Source organism: Macaca nemestrina, chromosome 18 (assembly GCF_043159975.1).
Source record: "Macaca nemestrina isolate mMacNem1 chromosome 18, mMacNem.hap1, whole genome shotgun sequence".
NCBI lineage: Eukaryota > Metazoa > Chordata > Mammalia > Primates > Cercopithecidae > Macaca > Macaca nemestrina.
In genome coordinates, this window is record NC_092142.1 from 72,090,374 (window position 1) to 72,109,398 (window position 19,025).

At 37.8% G+C, this 19,025-nt stretch overlaps 1 protein-coding gene across 1 annotated transcript in view; it reads left to right on the plus strand.

Annotated features, from left to right (window-relative positions):
* The first annotated feature begins 327 nt into the window (after positions 1-327).
* LOC105491299 (HYDIN axonemal central pair apparatus protein) overlaps positions 328-19,025 on the plus strand; it is a 468,775-nt gene continuing 450,077 nt past the window's right edge. The window contains exon 1 of the mRNA XM_024795897.2: positions 328-481. The gene's annotated coding sequence lies outside the window, so the exon portion shown is untranslated. The remainder of the gene's footprint in view (positions 482-19,025) is intronic.

The following is a 19,025-nucleotide window of genomic DNA, read 5'->3' on the forward strand; positions in this document are numbered from 1 at the left end:
TCACACATTCTGGCATAATATGCACCTGTTTCATTGTGTATATTTTCTTCCCAGAGCTGACATCCCTCTGATTTTAGTGGCTATAGTGCAGTGGATCTCAAAATGTTGGGCCTCAAAATTTAGTCTCTCAATAATTATCAAGGAATCCAAAGAGCTTTTGTTTGAGAGTTATATCTGTTTATATAATTCATGTCAGGAATTAACACAAATTTTATTAATGTTAATATAACTGATAAAACTATTACATGTTATAAATAATCTTTTATGAAAAAATATCTTTCAAAACAAAATTTAGAAATGTGATATTGTTTACATTCTTACAAATCATTTTTATGTTTTTATAATAGGAGACAGCTGGATTCTCATCTGATTCTACATTCAATCTGTCGGAATACATTGTTTTTGTTGAAATATTTAAGAAAATATGGCCTCATATAGATATGAAGTTGGGAAAGGGAGGAGTATTTTAATAACCTTTAAGGTAATTATGGATTTTTTTGATGTTACATCAAAATTTGGCAGGTAGTAGTTTCTTAAACATTGGTTGCAATGAAGAATCAAGCTATACTATGAATTTTTTGGACTCTTACACTAAAATCTATTGATCTGTCTTGCACTTTGAATGGATCATTTACCTGTATGTGGTTTTTTTTAACACCATGAATTTGTCATTTGAAAAATATTGGTTCACTGAGTTATGCAGATCATGCAAATGTTGACATATTTGATTATACATTATGCAAAAACTTACATTTTAAAACATCACCACTGATCTCATCAGACAAATCTAAGTATTGGGAAGCTGTCAGGCTCAGAGTGATGGACACAAGTTTTATAACATTCTAAGTTTTCCTTGAATGCTCAAATTTTATCATGTCAAAAAATACTGACAGTTGTTTTCCTTGAAGTGCTTGCTCACTTTATTCATTTTTGAGAAAATATCTGCCAAATACTCAAGTTTTAATAACTATAGTTTGCTAGTTTTTCTTTCCAGTAAAAGTGGTGTTTCATGAAAAATGCAGCATTTGACTTTGCAACTCAATTACACAAATGCTTTTCCTGGAGGCACGCATTCTGTTTTGGTGTGCAGCGAGAGCTTTATGTGTACACAACTTTCCGTTTCTTCACCAATATTATTAAAGTCATGTACTCTTAAGAGCAAGACTTAATACAATTAATATTTTTTGCTACTTCATCAAGGACCTTCTTAAGTAAAAATGGCTCCCTCTGACCCCCATTATGAACATGTATGATGAAGAATACAATGCCTACTAGTATAGTTTGGTGCCCTGCCTTGATATGTGCTAAGGCAACAGCAGTTTTGCTCACCACTTCTTTGTACCATCAGTGCAACTACTGACATTGTGAAAAGGGGAAATGATGCATAATGTCTTGGTTTCAATGCAGGCAAACCCCAAAATTGGGGCTCAGCCTAGGAGGGTTCTTGGCTTCACACAGGATATAATTCATGTGTGAACCAACAGTGCAAAGCCAAAGCAAGTTTATTTGAACAACAGACAGCAGCAGCAGCCCTGTGGATTGCTGACTAGCAGTATATATGGCTATTCCTTGACTATATGCTACATAAGGGGCATGTTATTCATGACTTTTCTAGAAAAGAACTGGGGAGTTCCTGGAACCAAGGATTTCTCCCCTTTTAAACCATATAAGGTAACTTCTAGGGGTTGCCATGGCATTTGTAAACTGTCAAGTCACTGGTGGGAGTGTCTTTTAGCATGCAAATGCATTGTAATTAGCATATAATGAGCCATGAGGGTAACTAGAGGTTGCTGTAGTCACCATCTTGGTTTTAGCTGGTTTTGGCTGGTTTCTTTGCCAAGTTGGGTGCTGGGAACACAAGTCCTGCTGATCTCCTGTCTCAGTTTTACCATGAAAATAGTTTTGATCTCACAGACCCTTGAAAAGGTCCTTGGGCCACACTCTTAGAACTGTTACTTTAGTGTTTCCCCATTAGGTGCTGATTTTTTAGTTTACTATTTTTATTAAGGAGGTTTTCCTAATTTTGGGGGTTTTTAAAAAACATAAATGTTTGTTTAAATGTTTCAATTTTTTGAATCAGTGGATATGAACATATTGTCTTTAATTCTGTTTTAATTACATTATTTCTTTGCTTTTCTTGTCTAAGGACTGCTGTGAATGTATGCTGTATATTAGCACCTGTCTTCTGTATCTGTTACTTTCTCTTAAATTATTTTTTATCTTTTTATTTTTGTTTGATTTTTAATTTCCTTTTTCTATTTCTATTACTGTTTTCCATTATGTATATTAGCTCTTATGTTTAACATTTATATGTGAAGTAATTGGTTTCTTCTTATTTCCTTACTGATAAAAGAAAAACTTCAACTGAATTAAATTTAAAGGAGTTTAATTCAGCAATAGAAAATCTGTGAATTGGGCAGCCGCCTGAGCCAGAGTAGGCTCAGAGACTCTCAGTGCAGCCATGTGGTGGAAGAAGATTTATAGAAAGAAAAAGGAAAGTGATATACAGAAAACGCAAGTGAGATACAGAAACAGCTGGATTGGTTACAGATTGACATTTGCCTTATTTGAACAGGGTTCAAACAGTTGGCTACATTTGATTGGCCAAAACTCGGTGACTGGCACAAGCGTAAGCTATGGTCTGTTTATATCTCCACTTGTTATAGTTCATGATGTACAGAGAAACCTTTAGGACGAACTTAAAATATGTAAGGTGGCAGCTTCAGGCTAAACTTGATTTAACATTACTGAGTTCAATTTTTTTTTTTAATCTTCCTGCTGACTAATCATATAAACTGTATTTTTCTATTTTAATTTATGTTGTTCTTTTAGAGCTTCTATTTTCTTCTTTAATATCACTTGAATCCATCTTGTGACTTTTTTTAGTGTGTTTTCTTTGTGGTATGTTTCTCATATCATTTTCTGCCTTTTCCTTGCAATATCACTGTATCTAGGTTTAATTACAGTCATTTTCTATGGCTCTTGTTTAAATGAGATTTCATTTTCCTGAACTTTTAGGAACTTTTATGTTCCTGTGTGATAGTGGAAGTGGACCAAAATAGATAGCTTTCCTAGCACAATATTTTCAGGGCTTTCTCCTTTAGTGTTACTTTAAAAGATTTTAAAATATGCCCTCTGCGTGTAGCCACCTTTATAGTGCTTTTTAAGCTCTGTCTTCCCTGGTTCCCTCCTTCACTAGTATCTGAACCGTTTCTTTTTTTTTTTTTTTTAACCTCGTCTATGTCTGGTTTCTTTCACTCATTATGTTTGTGAGATTAATTTGTGTTGTTTCATGTATAGGATTCTATTATATAAATACATTACAACTTATTTATTCTACTATTGCCTGATAACTTGGGATATTTTCAGTTTGGGCTGCTATAAACATTCTTCTATATACCATTTGATACTCATATGAATGCATTTCTGTTGAATATTGGATTAATTATCTGGGGCTGCTATAACAAAGTACCACAAACTAAGTGACTTAAACAACAGAAATTTATTATCTCACAGTTCTGGTGGCCAGATCTCCAAGATGAAGATGTTAGCCAGGCCTATCCTCACTCTGAAGGCACTAAGGATCTGTTCCAGGCCTCTCTGCTAGCTTCTGGGAATGCTTTGACTTGGAGTAGCGTAACTCTAGTTTTCACAAGGAATTTTCCCTATGTGAGTGATTCTGGGTTCAAATTCCCCCTTTTCATAAGGATACCAGCTATCTACATTTGCAACAACTACTTCCAAATAGGGTCACATTCTGTGGTACTGGGGTTAGCAGTTCAACATACGAATTTTTGGCAGACACAATTTAGACCATAACAGGTATGTACCTGGAAGTGGAATTGCTAAATCATCAAGTGGCTCGTAGATACTACCAACAGTTTTCCACAGTAGTATACTAATCTACACTCCTAGTAGTCATGTGTCAGACTTCCAATAGGGTATAGTAATTTCTGGCAACTTACTTAGTTCAGTATAATTTCAAAATGAACAGAAGAATTGCAAGAATAGTACAAGTAACTCCCACATATCCTCTATCAAGATTAATCAGTTGTTTACGTTTTTCCCTATTTGCTTTATCATTCTGTGGGTGCATATAATTTTATTATCTGAACCATTTGAGAGTAACTTAGAGACATTTTGCCCCCTTAAATACCTAGGTATACATTTTCTAAAAACAAGGATATTCTCTTATATCACCACAGTATAATGATCAAAGTCAGACTATTTAACATTGATGGAGTACTATTATCTAATTCATAGTCCATATTCAAATTTCAGTAAGTGTCTAATTAATGTTCTTTATAGCTCCTCTGCCCCTCTGTCCCTAGTCCAGATCCGATCCGTGGTCATTCATTGTATTGGTTTTTATGTCTGTTTAGTCTATTTGAATCTGGAAGAATTTCTCAGCCATTCTTTGTCTTCTTGGCCTTGGAATTTTCAAAGTGTTTAGTTCAGTTATTTTATATATTGGCTCTCAATATGCATTTGCTTTATGTTTCCTCAGGTTTTGATTCAAGTTATAGATTTTTGGCAAAACCCCATAAAACTGATAGTATTTCCTTTTCAATGCATCATGTCAGGAGGCACAGGATGTTGGTTTTTTCCCAATGTTAGTAATGTTAACTTTGATCACTTGGTTAAGATGTTGTCTGCCAGGTTTCTCCATGACATTACTATCCTTGAGTTTACAGATTCTTTTTTGTGCCATCTTCAATCTGTTAATTCCATCTAGAAAATTTTTCATCTCAGATGTTTTAGTGTTCAGTTCTGTGATTCCCATTTGATTCTCTTTTATAGTTTCTATTTTTCTGCTGATATTCTCCATATGTTCATTTCATATGATCATATTTTTCTTTAAGTCTTTTAACCTACTTATAATCGTGACTTTAAATTTCTTTTCTACTAATTCTAGCAACTGGGTCCTTTTAGGGTCAGATTTTATTGACTGATTTTTCTCTTAACTGTGGATTACAATGTACTGTTCCCTCACATGTCTAGTAATTGTTTTGGCCACCAGACATAGTGGGTGATATGTTGTGATAATTTCTGAATCTCTTGTATGACTCTGAAGAGTGTGGATTTTTGTTCTAATGGGCAGTTAACTTGGCTGGCTCAAATTCCAGACTCCTCCCATGTTTTGGGAAGCCCCTGAAAGTTCTGCTTAGTTTTTTCAGCCTTTCCAGCTGTTGTCATTTGCTGGCAGTCTCATAGTCTTCTCTGTGTATTTATAGTTCAAGGGTTCGTCAAAGATTGGGTAGGAAATATAGAGAGATTTTAGAACTCCTATTTCTTTGACCTCCTTCTTATTGGGATTCCCCCCTTTTCACCTACTATTGGAGACCCCAACTCTTATTATCTGACTCCGTAAGCCAATAGGATTACAGATTTCTGCTTGCATTTTAGTCTCCCCATGGGGAAAAGACTAGAGAGCACCCTTAAGCAAAAAGCCTTTGAAATACAAATATTCCTCCGTCTTAGTTACCTTAGTTTAGAGGTCAGTTCCCCTCTAATTTCTGCCACCTTTTGGTCTGTCTTTCTCCAGTGCCTTCAAATAACTGTTTTCAAAAAAACATTTCGTTCACAGTTACAATTATCTGTTAGAGAGAGTTAAACCTATACAAGCTACTCCACTATAAATGCAGAGGTATTTTAGAACAGTATTTGTTTTTAGCTTCTCTATACTTAAATTTAATTACAGTAATGAAAGTGGTTTTATTAATATAGTTCACACCTGGCCTAATAGTCACTAGTCACCAAGGAACCTGTGGTATTTGAACACAGTTACTAATGCCTGAGCACGTCAGTTTTAGGAATATACATATTTCTGCTAATGTTGATTAAATCTCTTATGAAAATTGAGGTGGTACAGAAAACTTGGAGTTCATTTCAGGCTAAATAGGTCTCTGTGTGAAATAGCTGTATTATTGTATTTCTGGTTCCTAAATCAATTAGCAGAATAAGGGGCAAGTAATTAATGCTTTTTAATTTCCAAGGTTCCATTAACTAGACTTCCAGAGTTACACTGTACTTTGCTTACTTAAATATTATTTCTGCCCTTGTGCTACTGAAATGGCAGATAATATTAAATAATTTTTTTTCTGTAAACTCTGCAATTAAGGGAGTGAATTTTGGAGACTCTGATAGTTAGCAGAGGAATTTTAACTAGGATTTCAAAGACCAGGAATACAATAGTATACAGGAAAGTTGTGTTCTAATCTTTGTATTTTAAAATTGCTTTGACTCACAAAGAGTTCCAAATTATGTCATCTGTAACATGTATTCAAGAATGTATAATTCAAGATATGCACATTTCTTTTTTTCCCTCCAACTTTATTTTTTGAAAAATTTGAAACCTACAGAAGACATTCAAGAATTGTACAATGAAAAAAAAAAAAAAAAAAGAATTGTACAATGACTCTCTCATATCCTTCATCTGGATTTATCAATTTTCAACATTTGGATTTATTGGTCAATTAGTTTTTACATATGGATATAGGCTTATTAATTTTGTTCCTGCAGAGAAATGTCAATAATTGCTAAATTGCTCCCCATCACCTTTTAAGATTTGCCTGCCTAATTCCTATTGCTTAAACCTTGTGACCTTCTTACCTTCCAGCCCACCCTCTTCCTTATCAGTTGATTGGACCAAGTTTGGTCAGCTATCTGGAATGTAAGACCAAAAGATGATATCAGCTGATCAGAGTCTTTTGCAATTGGAGAACTTAGAGAGAGGCAGTGAGAAGTGAGCTCTGAAGCTGTAAGTTTAGGAGCTGAAAAATCCTGGATAGAGCATAACATACAAATTCATTGTGTGTGTGTGTAATTTTTTTTTTCATGGCTGGCTTTACTCTGTCCTTAAAATTTCAGCTCAAATGTCATCTTCTCAGAAAAACTTTCACAGATCACCTAAGCCCTAATCCCATTCACCTTCCCTGACCATCACCATTCTGTAACACAGAATCTGGTTTTGTTTTTCTTAGTATGAGTCATTTATTTATGTACTTATTATTTCTTCCATTCCAGTCTCTCTGTTTTTTATTTCATTTTCTTGCCATTTTGCTCTAGCTAGAACTTCCACTATGATGTTGAGTAGGAGTGCTGTGAGGAAGTACTTCCTTACCTTAGTCCTAATCTTAGGGAGAAATGGTCTTTTATCATTATGGTATTAGATACAGGGTTTTTCAGTGAAAGTCCTTCATCCTATTAAGAAAGTTTCCTTCTATTCCTATTTTTTTGAGATTAAAAGAAAACACATGAATGGATGTTGAATTTTGTCAAATGCCTTTTCTGTAACTGTAGAGGTGACCATGTGGTTTTTCTTCTTTAGACTGTTAAGATGGTGAATTATATTGACTGATTAAAAAACAACTTTTTTTTTTTTTGTAGAGATGAAAGTCTCACTATGTTGCCCAGGCTGGTCTTGAACTCCTGGGCTCAAACCGTCCTCCCTGTTGGCTTCCCAAAGCACTGGGATTACAAACGTGAGGCCACTCACCCAGCTGTAGTGGCTAATTTTTGAATGCTGAATCTGCTTTGTATTCCTGGGATAAACTCCACTTGGTTATATTATCACTTTCATATATTTCTAGATTTGATTTGATAAATTTCTTGGAGAATTTTGATATCTATGTTCATAATAAGTATTTGTCAGCAGTTTTCTTTTCTTGTAATGTCTGGTTTTTGCATCAGAGTAATGCTGGCCTCATAAAATACTTTGGGAAGTATTCTCTTTTCTGGAAAAAATTCTGTAGAATTGATTTTTCTTTCTTAAGTGTTTGGTATAATTCTCTATTATTATTTTTATTCCATTTCTAGCATTATTTGTTTCTTCATGTAAATCTATGTATCTGGTATCAAATTTCTCTTTTCTAAAGAATATGCTTCAAATTTTTTATGGTTTAGTCCTGATGACAATTAATTTAATTAGTTTTTTTTCTAAGAAATATTTTTATCCTTTATGTTTGAAAGATATTTTCACCAGGTAGAGAATTCTGTATTGACACTATTTTTTCTTTTAGTCCTTTAAAAATGTTACTCTATCGTCTTCCGACATGCATGGTTTCTAATAAGATGGCTGTTTATTTCTCTGTGTTAATGTGTCTTTTTTACCCCTGCTGGTTTCCTTCAAGACTTTGTTTGATGTTTTCAGAACCTGAATATGATATGTCTATCTCTGGCTTGGTATTTATCTTGGTTGTTGGTTTGGATCTGTAGTTTAATGTATGTCATTAATGTTGGAAATTCTCAGGCATTATCCCTTCTTATATTTACGCTACCTCATTTCTCTTTTTTTTCCTTCTGGAATTCTAGCTATACATCTGTTAGATCATTTTATGTTGTCCTATACTTTCTGGATGCTAGGTGCTGTTTTTATTTTTTGCTCTTTATTCTCTTTGAGTTTGGATGATTTCAAGTTCACCAATTCTTCCCTTAGCCCTGTCAAGTCTACTGATGAGCCTGTCAATGACAATCTTGATGTCACTTGATCTTGTTACTGTGTTTTTCACTTTTAACAGTTTCATTAGATTTTTTTCTTACAGTTCTCATTATCTCTACTGAAATTACCCATCTGACAATGCATGTTGTCCACTTCTTTCACTGGAAGCTTCAATATATTTGTCATAGCTATTTTAAATTTCTTATCTAATAGTTCCAATATCTGTATCACATATGAGTCTGGTTCTGTTGATTGTTTTGTCTCTTGGCATTGTGGGGCCTTTTATTTTTGTTTTTGCTTTATGTACCACGTACTTTATTTACTTTTTTATTGAACACTGGACAGCACTGATTGAGGTAAATAGTTTTTATGCCTGCAAATGGGGTACATTTTTTCCTTTTCTAGATTTTTAGTGTGGAATGTGAATCAACCCAGACAGACGTTGAGGTGGCTTTGGGGGTTTGTTGTTCATAGGGCTATCCTCAGTGTACCAGAGTCTTCAAATTCTTCTAGCAAAATGTTGTATTAGGAGCAGGGCTGGTTTACCCACTGAATAGACTTTTCTCAATGTCGGGCCTACCCTTAGCCTTACACTTTCTCCTTATGCAGTGACCCCTAGAGAGTTTCTCTCCATGTCCTTGCTTCTCTCCGGGCCCTCTCAGCAGTAGTCTGCTGTTGCTGTGTGATGCTTCTTGCTCTGGTGGTGGCAGGTGAAGGAAGTGTTCCCTGTTGTTCTGATTAAGCCTCAGTGTTGAGTGGATACTGTGTCTCTGGGTCTCAGGAGTGTGACCTTTTTCATGCTTCCGTTTCTCCCCAGTGATAGTTCTGAGCCCAGCATATACTCCTGCTCCTCCCTGAGGTGTGGAGGAATTTTTTTTTTTTTTTAACAATTTTCTTCCCAAAGCTGCAGTTGGTATTCAGGAGTGCTCTAAGGGCGATAGTGTTTGTTGCCCTTATTCCCCACTCTAGGTGAAGTTGTTGTGTTTTCTTGTATTGCTTTTGTTTTAATAGGGGAGATAGGGAAGAAGGGTCTGGGCAGGTATCCATGCCCTTCCTGCAGCAACTGCTTCTCCCCTCCCCTAAGCATATCTTCTCAGCACTGCCGCCATCATTGTTTATGAGCACCCACTAGGGCCTGTAGAGAGAAGCCTGTGAGTGGTATAAACTCCCTTTGTATCTGAGGCCATATTCTGTCACCTGCCAATACTCAGATTCTACCAGTTTCTTCACAGTTCTTCTGGGTGTTCATCTGCCCCACGTAAACAAATGCTTGCATCTGAGTTTTCCTGTAGGCACTTCTCTTTTCTTTGATTTTGGGCTAGTTGGCGCTTCTTCAAAGAAACTAGTTGTTTCTTTAACTCTTTGATGAATCCAAGAAAAGTTGTTAACTTTAAATTCGTTCAAATTTTTTATTTATTTATTAATTTTAAGTGTGGGAGAGGTATTCTTTCTAGTTCTTTTCCAGCTCCCCAGCTCCAGAGTTGAAACCAGAAACCTGATCCTCCTTTTTACCCCTAATATCTTCTATTCATACGGTGACTGTTCGTCCTGGTTTACACCAGTGTAATTATTAATAGCATTCACTTTTCACTCAGTTTCTCTGTTTGCATGATAAATTGTATGATCACCTTTTCTTTTGGTAGTTTGTCCTTGAAAATATTATATAATGAGGTTTCATCAGCAGCATATGTTAGGTTTGGACAGATTTAGTTACCCTGGATAAAAATCAAATATTGAAGATCATTTTGGTGATATTCAAAAGGACATGGAGAGAAAAGGTGTAAGTGAAAGACATATCAGCGAAATCTAATGTGTAGACCTTGTTTGGATCCTATTTCTATCCAAAAGGATTTTTTTTTTTTTTTTTTTTTTTTAGAGAATCAGGAACATTCGAACTTGGGCTAGGAATTACAATATATTAAAGAAATATTATTATTTTGTTAGATATTACAATGATATTATAGTTATGTTTTCAAAATCTTATTTGATGGATTTGGAGGTTAAATGGTATGATAGCAGAGTTTTTTTTTTTTTTTTTTTTTTGGAGATGGAGTTTCGCTCTTGTTGCCCAGGCTGGAGTGCAATGGTGTAATCTTGGCTCACTGCAAGCTCTGCCTCCTAGTTTCAAGTAATTCTCCTGCCTCAGTCTCCCAAGTAGCTGGGATTACAGGCATGCACCACCATACCCAGCTAATTTTGTATTTTTAGTAGAGACGGTGTTTCTTCATGTTGGTCAGGCTGGCCTCAAAGTACTGACCTCAGGTGATCCGCCCCCCTCGGCCTCCCAAAGTGTTGGGATTACAGGAGTGAGCCACCACATCCAGCCAGAGGTTTATTTTAAAATACTCAAACATAAAAAGAAAAGTGAAGGGAGAGAGAACGGTGGTAGGTAAAGACAAGAATAGCAAAATTTTGATAACCACTGAAGCTAAGTGATAGATACTTGGGGATTCATTATCTTATTATCTCAATTTTTTTTTTCTGTTTGACAATTTCCATAATAAAACCTTTTTGTTTTGAGACAAAGTCTTACTCTATCACCCAGGCTGGAGTGCAGTGGCACGATCACAGCTCACTGCAGCATTGAACTCCTGGGCTCATGCAATCCTCCTGCTTCAGCCTCCTGAGTAGCTGGGACTACAAATGTGCACACCATGCCTGGCTAATTTTTTACATTTTGTAGATATGGGATCTTGATATGTTGACCAGGCTGGTCTTGAACTTCTGGCCTCAAGTGATCCTGCTCCCTTGGCCTCCCAAGATAATAAAAACTTTTAAAAAGAGAGACAAGGATATGATCAGGAACCTATATCTTAAAAAAAAAAAAAAGATGATTATTCAACCATTTAAACTAGTAAGGTGATTTTTTCTTGTGGCAGAGGCTAGGCAGCTATGCCTCCAAAATTCATTTGAAAAATTTTGGTTCAGTGATTATTCAGCAAACCAGATGATCTATGATATGGCAGGTCAAGGAGAATAGAAAGAGGTGAAATGTCATAGTTTCAATGCAGTTCAGTCCTGCGGACCCACTCTGGACCAGGATGGGGGAAAGTGCCTTGCAGATGTCTTCTTAAACCTGACTCAACTTACTGTGTATTCTGTGCAAACTTCAGAGGGAGAACGCTGTGATTTTCTTCCCTTTTATCCAGGTTCTCATTGTTGTTTTATTATCTCCTTCTCATAATATGTAGAGACAAATGCCTTGGGAAGGGAAGTAACAAGGCTGTAAATCCAATGGAGGAAAGGACTGTTCACTGTTTTGAACAGTGAACAATACACTTACTGCCATTACTGGCACATAAAAGACATTAAATAAATATTGTATGAAGGAATGAATGAACAAATCCATATTTGCTGCTTGCCACATAGAAGATAAATAAATACTGTCTACATTGAATGGAATTGTGTGTGACAAAATTGAAAAAAGAACTTGAGAGTTTATGTTGGACCATTTAATGTCAGACCTCTTCAAAGTCTTTTGGAGATGTCCAAATGGACAAAATCAGCCAGTGTGATGTTCATGACCAGGCAAGGGAAGCCAAAATGAAGGGCAGCTTTATTTAAAATGAACAGAACAAGATATGGTTACATACATGCCACTGCTCTTTTAAAATATATCCATAGAAATGATTAGTCCTTTAAAAGTCCTCATGCCACAGTTCTGCAAAGAAATCAGGAGACTTTGTAATATCCTGTCCGCAAAAAGTTAGAATGACAAGCACCCTTAAATAAATAGGAATAATTAATCATAGTGTTGTTGTTTTGATGAGCATGCAAGAGTGACAAGTTAATAAATCAGCAGTTCATACAGGGAAAGTGGCTAAGGAGGCGCTATGGTTTAATTTACGTCTTTGGAAGGCAACAAAGATTTAATAATCTCCCTGCCTCATACATCAAATGAATACCCCTGAGGCAGAAAAGCAAAATGTTTTTAACTGTTAATCTGAGAAGCAATAAAATCCTGCCTTGGGTCACAAATAAATTGAGTTTCTAGTGGTCTCCATGGACCCCTAGTATGTGTGATTTATTCAGATTCTAAAGCTACTCAGGACCACTTAAAGCCTTGGGGGAATGCCATGGGAGTTACCAATCTAATCAGAAGTTCTAGACTAAGGGCAATGACTGATCTTAGCTTACATCTACCCAATAATTTATTTTACCTTCTTGGTCAACTACAAATGGATTATGAACTACAAGCATATGAATTTGAGATTCAGTTCTAAACGACTGTTTTTAGTTGGGGTTGTAACTATCCTTGTGCTTATGTAGTACGTGTGTTTAAAAGATCAGAAACTGTTTTGAACTTTCTACTTTCTAAGTGTAGGATTTTCACTGACTAGAGAAACTGGGATGCCAAAAGGGAAATAACTCTCCATGGCATCACGAGCCATTTGTGAAATCTAAATAATTTTCAGGTTTCCAAAGCAACTTCATTTCTTAAGGCCCTAAGCTATGGGGTATATTTGTTACTGGAAAGTGGTCCCAATCTAGACCCCCAAGAAAGGGTTCTTGGATCTCGTGCAAGAAAGAGTTCTGGGGGAGTCTATAGAGTAAAGTGAAAGCAAGTTTATTAGGGAAGTAAAGAAGCAAAAGAATGGCTGCTCCATAGAAAGTGGGTTGGCTATTTTTATGTTCATTTCTTGATAATATGCTAAACAAGGGGCGGATTATTCATGAGTTTTCCAAGAAAGGGGCGGGGATTCCCAGAACTAAGGATTCTTCCCATTTTAGACTATATAGGGTAACTTCCCAATGTTGCCATGGTATTTGTATACTGTCATGGTGCTGGTGGGAGTGTCTTTTAGCATGCTAATGCGTCATAATTAATGTAAAATAAGCAGTGAGGACGGTCAGAGGTCGCTTTTGTCTCCCTACTGGTTTTGGTGGGTTTTGGCCGGCTTCTATACCACATCTTGTTTTATCAGTGGGGTCTTTGTGACCCGTATCTTGTGCCAATCCCCAGTCTCATCCTGTGACTAAGAACGCCTCACCTCCTGGGAATACAGCCCAGCAGGTCTCAGCCTCTTTTTACCCAACCTCTATTCAAGATGGAGTCATTCTGGCTTGAACACCTCTGACATATTGATTTTATTAATTTGGAAAACTTTACCCTTATGAATATTGACATAGAAAATATTACCTTCCTTGTTTAAAGGACAGGCAAGGATGGTTTCAGAGAAAGGAGAAGGTAGAGTTATTTGCATTACATATATATGTGTGTATTTGTTTGTCATGAAATACTTTTATAAAGGAATTTGATTGTGAAATATGATTTCTGCTCACCTTTTTACTAATACTGCTTATAATTTCAACTGGATCATTCGTGATGCCTAATGCAATGCTGTAGAAAATGGACAAAAAGGTCCTAAGTTGTTGATATGAAAATATATAACTCTCTTTCTTTGACCTACCTCCACCCTTGGAGCTCTAAATCACAGCTGTAAATTAGGTTTCTATTTTGTCATGTCTTCCAGGGGTACAATGACTGACACAAAACACGGTTCAGACTATAATTAGCTCATTCATCCAACTTAGCAATAAGGAAAAGACATACCAACTCAGATTTACATGGGCTACTCCTGCCTGCCTCTCTCTGAGGTGGGCTGGATTCTCTTGGTTAGGAGTTTAGGTTGTGCCAGGCAGGAGAGGGCTTAGAGGAGAATTTCCTTCTTCTTCAGCAGTTCACTTAGCAAACATTCATGGAGTGCTCTGCATGTTGGGCACTGCCTTAGGTCCTAGGGTGTAAGGATCACAGAATGACAGAGGCAAAGAGCACTGCATCTGTTTCCTATGGATGCTGTAACAAATTCCCATGAACTCAGTGGCTTAAAACAACACAAATTTCTTATCTGACTATTCTGAAGTCCAGAAATCTAAAATCAAGATGTTAGCAGGGCTGTTTCTGTTCCCTTTCTGGAGGTTCTAGGGAAGAATCTGTTTCCTGGCCTTTTGCAGCTTCTTGAGACCATCTGCATTCCTTGGCTCATGGCTCCATCACCACTTCAATTTTTGCTTCTCTCTTCTCATCTCCTGCTACTCAACCTGACTTCCTGCCTCCCTCTCAGAAGGACCCTTGTGATTACATTGAGCCAAGTTGGATAATCCATAATAAACTTCCCATCTCAAAAATCCTTAAACACATCTGCAAAGTCCCATTTTCCATATTAAGTGGTGTTCATGGGTTCCAGGAACGAGGATGTGGACATCTTTGTGGGGCCATCAATCAGCACAGATTTGGGCATTGGACTGCTCTGTCACTCTCCAGTTTAATATGGCTATTACGTAAATTTCTTAACCTTCCTGCAAAGTGGAATAAATAATGCCCATCTCACAGAGTTGCCTGACAATTAAATGCCTGAAAGCAATTAGCACCATGTCTGACTTGCATGACAAGTTCAATGAATGGGAAGTTCGGGAATTATTGTTCTTGTAATTCAGTGATGAAAGGGCACAGTCTCCCCTCTCGGAGGACTTCAAGTCTGGTGAAGAAGATGAACAAGTACACAAATAACTACAACTCAGTATGAGACAGTGTGATAAGGGCTATATTTGTCTGAAGTCACAAGGGTTCTCCTCACCTGACTTCAATCAGTCTCTTAGACATGATCAGCTAACTCTTGAGTTTCGAGGTGAAGGAAGGCAAAACAAAACATTGTCTGAAGCTATGGTTGATATAAAATGCCAGGTACTGGAAGGTTGTGTATTTTAATTTTGATGAGCTCATATTTTCTTTTTCTTTTTTTCGTTTCTTTTTTTTTTTTTTTTGAAACGGAGTCTTGCTCTGTCACCCAGGCTGGAGCGCAGTGGCACAATCTCGGCTTACTGCAACCTCCACCTCCCGGATTCAAGCAATTCTCTGCCTCAGCCTCCCCAGTAGCTGGCATTACAGGAGCCTGCCCCCAGGCTGGGCTAATTTTTGTATTTTTAGTAGAGAGGGGGTTTCACCATCTTGGCCAGGCTGGTCTTGAACTCCTGACCTCGTGATTCACCCGCCTCGGCCTCCCAAAGTGCTGGGATTACAGGCGTGAGCCACCGTGCCCGGCTGGTCATATTTTCTTTAAGAGAAAATGATATCCTGGTCTTGAGCTATTATGTTAACTCCTTTGGGCTTAGGGAATATGCTATTTAACATGTGAGGGCCTTGGAGGGCTAAGACTATGTTGGGTGGTAAAAGGAAAGGCAATAATGTAAGAGAAAGTTGAAAGTTCATTTTGTTCCTCTTTCCTCTTCTTTCATGTTCTACTGCTGACTTTCATACCCTCCCTCCCCAAGGGGAAGGAGTGCCAATATGATTGGAAATATTGTAATATTCTGGTTGGGTCAAGTTTCCTAGTGACCAGAGTCCCTCTGTATGAAAAATTCAGCACTCTGAGTGGGTGCCATTCATGTGTTTCTTCTATAAGTTTTTCCTTTGTTTAGTTTTGTTTTGTTTTGAGACAAGGTCTCCCTCCATTGCTCAGGCTGGCATGCAGTGGTGCAGTCACAGCTCATTGCAGCCTCAACCTCCAGGCTCAAGCAATCCTCTCATCTCAGCCTCCTGAGTAGCTGAGACTACAGGTGTGTGCCACCACTCCCAACTAATTTTTCTTTTTGTAAAGATGGGGGTCTTACTGTGTTGCCCAGGCCGGTTTTGAACTTCTGGTCTCAGGCGGTCCTCCCGTGATCTCAGCCTTCCAGAGTGCTGGGGTTATAGGTATGAGCCCCTGCACCCTGCCTGTCTCTCCTGTAGTAAGTACCAGGGTCCACATTCTTCCTTCTCTATAGCAGCTGGCCTGAGCACATATGCTGTCCTTGTTCTGTCTTGTTTCCTAATTTGATCCCCATCTTAATCATGTAGCAGCATGTGACACAAATTCTTGTCTTGACCTCTAGAACACCATTTTCTCCTGTTTGCCTCCTATCTTGTGTTCACTGCTTCTCAGTCATCTCTGTTGGGTCCTCATTTCCCCAACTTAACATTCAAATACCCCAAGGCTCAGTCCCAAGACATCTTCTCCCTTCTGTCTCTAATCATTCCACTCTTATGGACTTAAGTATCATCTCTATATTGACGATGTTGGCATTAATTTTCAAGAGCTGCTTAAAATGACATGAATTCCCCTTATAACTTTTAGGTCAAATGTCTGACATTGGTCTCACTGGGCTGAAATCAACCTGTCAGTGGGGCTGCCTTCCTTTCTAGAGGTTCTAGGGAAGAATCTCTTTCCTTGCATTTTTCAGCTTCTAGATGCTACCTGCATTTCTGAATTTGAGGCTACCTTCCTCTATTTTCAAAGCCCGCAAAATTTTATCTCTTGGAGCCTCCTTTGGCCACAGTGGGAAGAGTTCTCTGCTTGTAAGGACCCATTTGATTCCACTGGGCCTGCCCAGAGAATCCAGGATAATCACCCATCTCAAGGTCCATCCCTTTAATCACATCAGCAAAGTTCTTTTGTTGCCGTGTAAGGAAATATATTCACAGGTTCTGAGGATTAGCCCATGAACATCTTTTGGGGGGACACTGTTCTGCCTACCACAATGGCCAAATATATGTCTCCAGACTAGACTATTCTCCTGAACTCCAGAACTGTATATTCAATCACCTACTTGGCATCTCCGTTTGGCTGTTTGGTAGACATCTCCAACCTACTTTGTCCACAACTGAGCTCTTGAGCAACCTCCCCAAAACCTGCTTTTCTCACGTTCTTCACCATGTCAGTGGATGGAACCTCTGCCCTTCAAATTGCTCAGGCCAAAAGTCTAAGGATTACCCTTGACTCCTCTCTTCCTTTTGCTCCTATATCTAGTCTTTCAGCAAATCTTGTTGGCTCTACTTCTAAAAGTTATTGATAATGTGACAACTTTTCACCTCCTTCACTGCTATTGCCCTTCCTTAGCAACCATCACCTCCCATAGACCATTACAATAGTTTTCTAGTGGTGTCTTTGTGTCTGTCTTGCTCCCTTTCATTCTGTAGCCAACATAGCAGCCAAAGTGATCTCACTGAAAAATAAGTTGGGTAAAGTCATTCCTCTGTTCAAAAACCAAAGACAAATTTCCATGTCACTTGGAGCAAAAGTTCAAGTCCTTAAAATGACCTACAAGACACTAGGTGCTTTGTGTCCCCAGCCCTCACATTCTGTCTTTGGCCTTCTCTCTTCACCTTGCACGAACCACCCAGCCACAGCAGTCTCCTTACGATTTCACAAATATTCAAAGCACGTTCACATGTCAAGATCTTCACACAAGCTGTTTCCTCTGCCTGGAACTCTCTCCCTCTAGAAAACCACATGGCTTACTCTGTCACCTCCTCCAAATGTTTGTTCAAATGTCGCCTTTTTAGTGGGGGCCACCCCAAAACCTTTTATTTAAAACTGTGTCTCCCCTGCATTGCCCTTTTATGCTTTGTTTTCCTTGCACTTTATAATTTACTTATCTATCTTGCTATGGTCTATTTCCTCCATTAGAAAGTAAACTCCACAAAGGAAGGAGTTTATTCTTTGTGTTCGCTGCCATGTCTTCAGTACTAAGAACAGCCCATAGTGGATTCTCAGTTAAATGGGTGTGTGAATGAGTAAATGAATTCTCTCTAGCATCAGTGAGTGGATTTTGTTTTCATCTTCATTCCATCAATATAATGAAGACCTCACTTGATCACTGGGAGGCTGGGATGAACAATGCAACACTGGCCAGCTCTCGTTTTAGGATGAGAGGCTTCTGAAAATTGACCTGCTACTTGTACATGTTTTTTACTGAAGAAATAAAACAAACAAGTCAACTCACTGATCCGTCCCTCAGTGCTTGCAATGAGAAAAGTTATAAAATTTAATCACTGTCTGTCATTTCTGATTCAAGGGAGTTAATAAAAGGATTAGATTAGTCCTCCTCCACCAGCTTCCCCCCACACTAAGAAGCAGGTGGTTGTTATGCCCACAGAGTCTGACTTGGAGTAAGCTCTTTTCTGTGTGCCATTCCTCTTGGAAGGAGTTCAAAACTAGTCAGACATTTGAGGGGAAAAAAAGAAACAAATTTCAAGGGACTTGAGAAAATACAGTGTTCTAAATTTTTTTTCTCCCTATCGCGTTGTTTCCCAGGCTGACCTTGAACTTCTGGGCTCAAGCAATCCTCCCAGAGTAGCTGGGACTACAGGTGTGAGCCACCATGCCCATCTACTTTTTTTAAAGAGGAATTAGTTAAGTTCGTTTAAAAGGGAAGGAATTCTCCTCTGAATTCAAGGTCTAAAAACTGATTCCAGGTTTGGGATAGGAAATGTAAATGATGAATCTGGAACCTTTTGTTATGTTCAGGAAGGAAGAAAACCATTGACTGCCAGAGTTGTGGTGAATGGAACAGGAACAATTATGAGAATCAAAAAGAATAATCACTGCAACTGACTGAAGCATATCAAACATAAAAATATCTGAGCTCATACTGAAACATTAGAAAACTGTCTTCATTGTAAAATTCTTTGGCACCAACTCATTACTCTGGAAATTAATGAAGGTTCAGAATGAAGAAGTTATTCTGTTTTTCCTATATGAACTCTATTCAGGGAAAAATAGTTGATGAGGCAAGTTATTCTTTTTATTTTATTTTATTTTATTTT